The sequence below is a fragment of the Netta rufina genome (assembly GCF_964035555.1).
Source record: "Netta rufina genome assembly, chromosome: Z".
NCBI lineage: Eukaryota > Metazoa > Chordata > Aves > Anseriformes > Anatidae > Netta > Netta rufina.
Window position 1 is genome coordinate 14,671,998 of NC_140126.1, and position 6,000 is coordinate 14,677,997.

Below are 6,000 nucleotides of genomic sequence, written 5' to 3' on the forward strand. Positions count from 1 at the left end.
TACATATTTTTGGAATACACATTTTACCTTTGGATTTAGGCTAAGTTAACATTACAAGATAACTCTGAAACAGTCACTCTGACAGCTCTGTTCTATATCTTGTTCCTTACCTAGAAGATCCTTCCTCTAATATTATTCCAAAATGACTGCAAGCCAATATCCAAGAGTGAGACAAGATTATAACAGTACCAAGTGGGGTACTCTGTATTTTTTATACATAGTAATATGGCAACAGGAAGGTATTGGGGGAAAAGTGTGAATCTATATACTTGGTTTAATGCATTGACTGACAGAATTCTGCAAGAGTAGTATAAATAATATTTTAGTTATCAGGTCAGAGTAGGCACCCAGAGGGAGTCAGGAAAAGGATTTTCTGAAGTCTCAGAAGCTTAGGGTTGATCAGTAATAAATGAAAAAATCAATGTCCAGTTCTGCAGTGGTGAAGAAAAGTGCTTGGCAAGTGTATTTGAGGGTCTTGTTATTTGGAACTGATTGAAAGCAGGGAAAGAGGAACTGGAAGTGAGCTGGGGGGTTAAATAAGACAGATGACTGGAAAAATCAAATAGGTGTGTGGAAAGCAGTGAGATTATAGAAAGACAAAGGGGAAGGGTCAGGGAAGTTCTGAGGCTTTCTGGAATCGCTCTACATGCTAGCTATCGTGCCTTCAGATGACAGGACACAGGACATGTCCATCTACTTCTCCCACTTCCCGGTGGCCTCTTGTCCTTCCACAATCCACTCAATCCACTGTCTAAAGATCTAGAGGCTTCTTTGCAACTTCCTGCCACTTCCTCCAATTCAATGCTTGTCTGCTTTCATCCTCCCAAGAAGCAGTTACCTGGTTCTGCACAGACCAGGTAGGGAGGGAATGGCCAGAAATAAACGGGCAGCTTGTTGCCTGTTCTCACACAAACAGCCCACACTTCATACGCTCCATCTGCCTCCCCTAGCAAATTCAGTTCCCTGAGATCTTGAAAAACAGGTAGCAAGGTCACATACTGTTGTTTACTTTGGCTGTGCCTAGGAGTTAGACTTGCCTATTGCCACTGGTATTAGTAAGAAAGCTTCCACTGATTTAATCTTGTTTCAATGAGTATAACTTGAATAATTTCTTAGCAAACTCCCTTTTCCTTGGGTGTTTAAAGGAAGGTCAAGGAAGCATTCATTACCATATTTTTTTGCAAAACTATTTGGATGTTGGTGGTATTATACAGCAGTTTTAAGATGCCTCCATCAGCTGCTAGAACATACAGCAATATGCATTGTTTATGTTCTTCTTTATTGCTCCCTGCAGAACAACATCTTTGAGAAATTTTTCTTTCCTTCTCAAGCGAGACATAATTATAATTAGGGTAAACCACATATAAGCCTTCGGGGAAAAATCTGGTGTAGCAAGAGTTAAGGACATTATTGACTGAACCAGCTGGGCAGCATTATGCTATTTAAACAATTTCATTCTGCATATGTGTGCTGCCCAAAATTAGGTGTAGAAAACAGCTAGAGGCAAAGCCAGTTGTAACCCTGTAGCTTATTAACTATGACATCTAGATTTTTTAAGGGTGTAAAACATATATAATTAATTCTTCATACGAAATCATGAACTAAAGCTTATTGCCATTTGTCAAAGGGACAACAACTTCTTTGCCCCAGAGAACAGTTCACTGGCAGGGAAGGATTCGGTCTGGGAAGAACAGAGTGTGCTCTGCTGTCAATGGCTTGTTTGTATCGGGAAGACATGCCAAACCAATACAGAAGTTAATAGACTATTACACTAAATGGTGAATTTGTCCTTACTATGGGCAAGGGCAGATCTGTGTTAACTGCTTGTATCTTATATAATTACAGCTGGGCACCATATTTAAATGCATGGTGTCTTAGTACCTTAAAGGGTAAGTTAATTTAATGTTTTCCTACCAGAGGGATTCAAATGGGCAAAGCAAATGCCAAATAGCTGATTTTAAATATCAGCAGGGAATCCTAAAAAAGCTGTTCTGTTGGAGGGCACAAGCGTGTTGTCTTGAATGAAGGCATCTCTTAGCATTCCTCATCACTGCCTTTTACTTTTCAGGCTCTGTTAACCTGCTTTGGGACTTGGGATGTAGAAACTTGTGACTAGTTTTCACTAGGGATTTTTTTGTGTGTCAGGATAATGCTCCCTTCTGACAGACTTTCTGAATATGTCTGTACCATTAAGTATGCATTTACAGTTGCAGACACTCAGGCATGAAACCAATTTTATAGACTTAATAGTAAAATGTAATTACAAACAAAGAATAGAGAGAATGATCATCTCTTTTATAATCTGCTTATTTTATACAAACCATAATTGATTATCTACTGTTCTGTATTATTATTTAGAGGAAATTGTAAGTGTATAGTTAGCGGATAACATCACAGGGTTTGAGCCTCACCTCTGTGCCTGGGAAGATCATGGAAAAGATCCTCCTGGAAGTAATGTCAAGGCATATGCAAGACAAAGAGGTGATCCCAGACAGCCAGCATGGCTTCATCAAGGGCAAATCGTGCCTGACCAATCTGGTAGCCTTCTATGATGGAGTGACTGAATCAGTTGACAATAGAAGATTAATCAATGTCATCTACCTGGACTTCTGCAAGGCCTTTGCCATGGTCCCACATGGCATCCTGGTCTCCATATTGGACAGATATTGCCCAGAGAAGCTGTGGATGCCCCATCCCAGGAGGTGCTCAAGGCCAGGCTGAATGGGGCTTTGGGCAACCTGGTCTGGTGGGAGGTGTCCCTGCCCAGGGCAGGGGGTTGGAACTGGATGATCCTTAAGGTCCCTTCCAACACAAACCTTTCTGTGATTCTGTGATTCTACGTCAGCTATACCTACTGTAATCCTGGATAAAACACACTTTGTTGTACGCTTTTCAATTGTGGTCACTCTCTATCTTAGTTTAAAATTTCCTTATAAACCAGATATAAATTAAATTTTTGTACTTAATTATCATGGTTGTGCTTCAGCTTTTTTGTTTGTTTCTTTGTTTTGTTTCAGGGTTTTTGTTTGTTTGGTTGGCATGGTTTGGTTAGAAACTGACCAAAGAAAACCTTCTGCTAACACTTGTTTTCAGTGCTATTTTTCTGTATCGAGGTGCCCTTAAGCACAAATACCTACATTTTGATTTTTTTAATAATTAAAATTACAGATCTCAATGTTTCATAGACTTTTGTTATCTTTACCTGGCCTGATATCATATAATTCAAATCTCTAGGCAATGGTGATGACCACAAAAATGTCTGTCTAGGAGCTAATGCTATAGGACCACCATTGCCTGCCAAAGGAATCATTATATAAAAGTTTTGACTTCAGTGAGTGTGGAAATTATGTAGTACCAGTCCACTCTTTCACTCCCTTGCATGTCACCCAGAAAAACATCAGGGCAACCTGCAAAGTTTCAAGAAAGTATGAAGGAACCTGTTTTTTATGCATACTCCTTGGAGAGATTGCAATCTGACGAGGTAGTAAATTTTTGACCATTTGATCCAAAGACATAAATAGTTTCCTATTGACTTCAATTAACATCGGGTTAAGTCCTGAACTACTGTAGCTAATGAGGTGGAGTTAGGGATTTTCCAGTACCTACAGTCTGTTTTAAGTGTAAGAACCTCTTTAAACCAAGGCAAGAGAACCTATGCTTTGAACTATAATTTTCTACAACTCATAAATGTATGATGTTTTAAAAATCCTTATCTTTCCAGATAAAACTTGAAAAAATATATTAAAAAAAAAAAAAAAAAAAAAAAGGAGGCATAAAAGGAATTCTTAGAAACACCAAGAATGTTTTGGGAGATAATCAGGGCTTCCAAGCATCTCCCACTTTCTAGTGCAATGGAAGCAACTAGAGTAGTACATGAATAACTTTCTATCTCCAGTGACAGAAAACCAGTCAACAAAGAACAGACTTAGGAAAAAGATAAATATTTGGGTATATGAAACAGGGATGCAACATCTGGCCAGTACTTACTTACCAACATGGGTTTTCTTTGGTCAGGATTGCTTACCTGAAGAGGCTGAATTCACAAGCTGTCTTTAGATCCTCGTCCTTAAAACAGGATCCTTAAAACAGGATGTCCTTAAAAATACATCTTCTGAGAGGTTTTGAGTGAAACTACAGCAAAGCTCCTTCTTTAATACTTGAGCGCTAATAATCATACACATACCTGGGCACATTTCATACAAATAGATTTGAATTTTCTTTCAGTCTGTACTCAGAAATTCTCATTTTTACAATTTATGTAAATCTTCATCGTCTATCTTATTAGCAGATACTACAGAAGTGTGAGTTGTAATACCTATAGAGTAATCACTGTATATAATATGCACTAAAAGAGATATTATTGCTTCTGACAGTATTTATTGTACCTCAACCACACAGGTAGCTTAGGGTTAAACCTAATATCTGACATGTTAAGATAGTTTAAATAAAAATAAACTCCACCTCTAAATTTAGTGTTGTGATTGTGTATTGGCAATTATCCATAGATATTCTCAGTATTTTTCACATATGCAGTTTAGCACATTCAAAATCACTGCCACCTATCTCACTTAATACCACAGCAACACTTTTTCATATTGATGTCTTACAGGTCTCTGAGGCTTATCTTTTTTACTCTTTCTAGAGTACAGAGTATATAAATATTTAATCCTTTTGTCCTTTTGCTCCTTTTCAGTCCTCATGCATGAAAAAGTGTTTCAATGAACTTTGCTCAGGAGAAGTCTGAAAGTTGACCCATATAATTGTTAATTTTAGATTGAACTCAAGCAATTTCATCCCATAAAAGTTTTTTGTAAAATAAATGTGTTAACAGTATTATACTGTGATAAGTTGAGAATGGGCATTTGTTTATTTTTGTTTGCAAAACAATATATGATGAACAAAACAAAAACAAGATCATCATACAGACAGTGCAACAACACAATTAAATTTACTTTATTATTAGCAGCAAAAGCTAAATCTGCTGAAACCATCTTTGCTTCTACAGAGTATGCGTCCACTTGACAAAACTGGGTTAGTTACTACATGCTTTCTTATTGCCCGTATACTCTGAATACTTGCTATACCCTGTATTTTCAGGTGCATTATGATGATAACCAGGACTGTAGCGCTGGAGGCATAAACTGATGCTACTCTGTCACATCTCATGAAGCAAGTGACATACTTAGTGACATATTAGAGGAGAGGGGAGTGTTCATCCCTTCCAGGAAGTCTGCCTCTAATACCTAAGTCAACAATCTGTTCTTTGGTTTCACTAAGAATATTAAAGGTGTATTCTTGCTAAAGTTAATTTCATCTTTGTTATTAGGGAGGAACCTTCATACTTAGAATTATGATTCTGGTTTGCACTACCTCTTTCCTCTGAAGACCTGATATGTTATCATGTCTGCGTGTAAGAGTTTCTGCATATATGTGTTAGAAAATAGTGACTCTCTTGAAAAGCTTGATAATATAAATAGTGCTAGGATCCTGATACCTCTTTCCCACTCTCTGAAAGTGAAACAAAAAGACTGTGGTTTGCCAGATGTCATAGAGAAAAGCCTGCAGGAGAGCCAGGGCTATATTTCTTAACTACCAAGTCAGTGCCCTAGCTGCATGTCCAGCCATCCTTTCTTGCTTATGTCTTGGCAGCTCGGTCATAAACCTAGTTTGTGAGTAACAGAACCAGTTAGTGACAATTGGCAAACAGTACAAACATGGTGACACTGCAGACATGCTAGGCAGTAGACTTAAGAGATTCTCAGCTGCATGACAGTCAAGAATATAGGAGTAAATATGACAGAGAGTCATGAATGCTTCAAAATGTGTTTCCACTCAAGCAATTTACTGTACGGGTGAAAATTTTAAACTAACACCATTCACCCTTTCACACTGTTCCAAAGTGTTTTAAGGACGAGGATCTAAAGACAGCTTGTGAATTCAGCCTCTTCAATACATTCTTTTTCTATTGTACAGGTAACTACAGCTCCAAAGGAAAAGCAG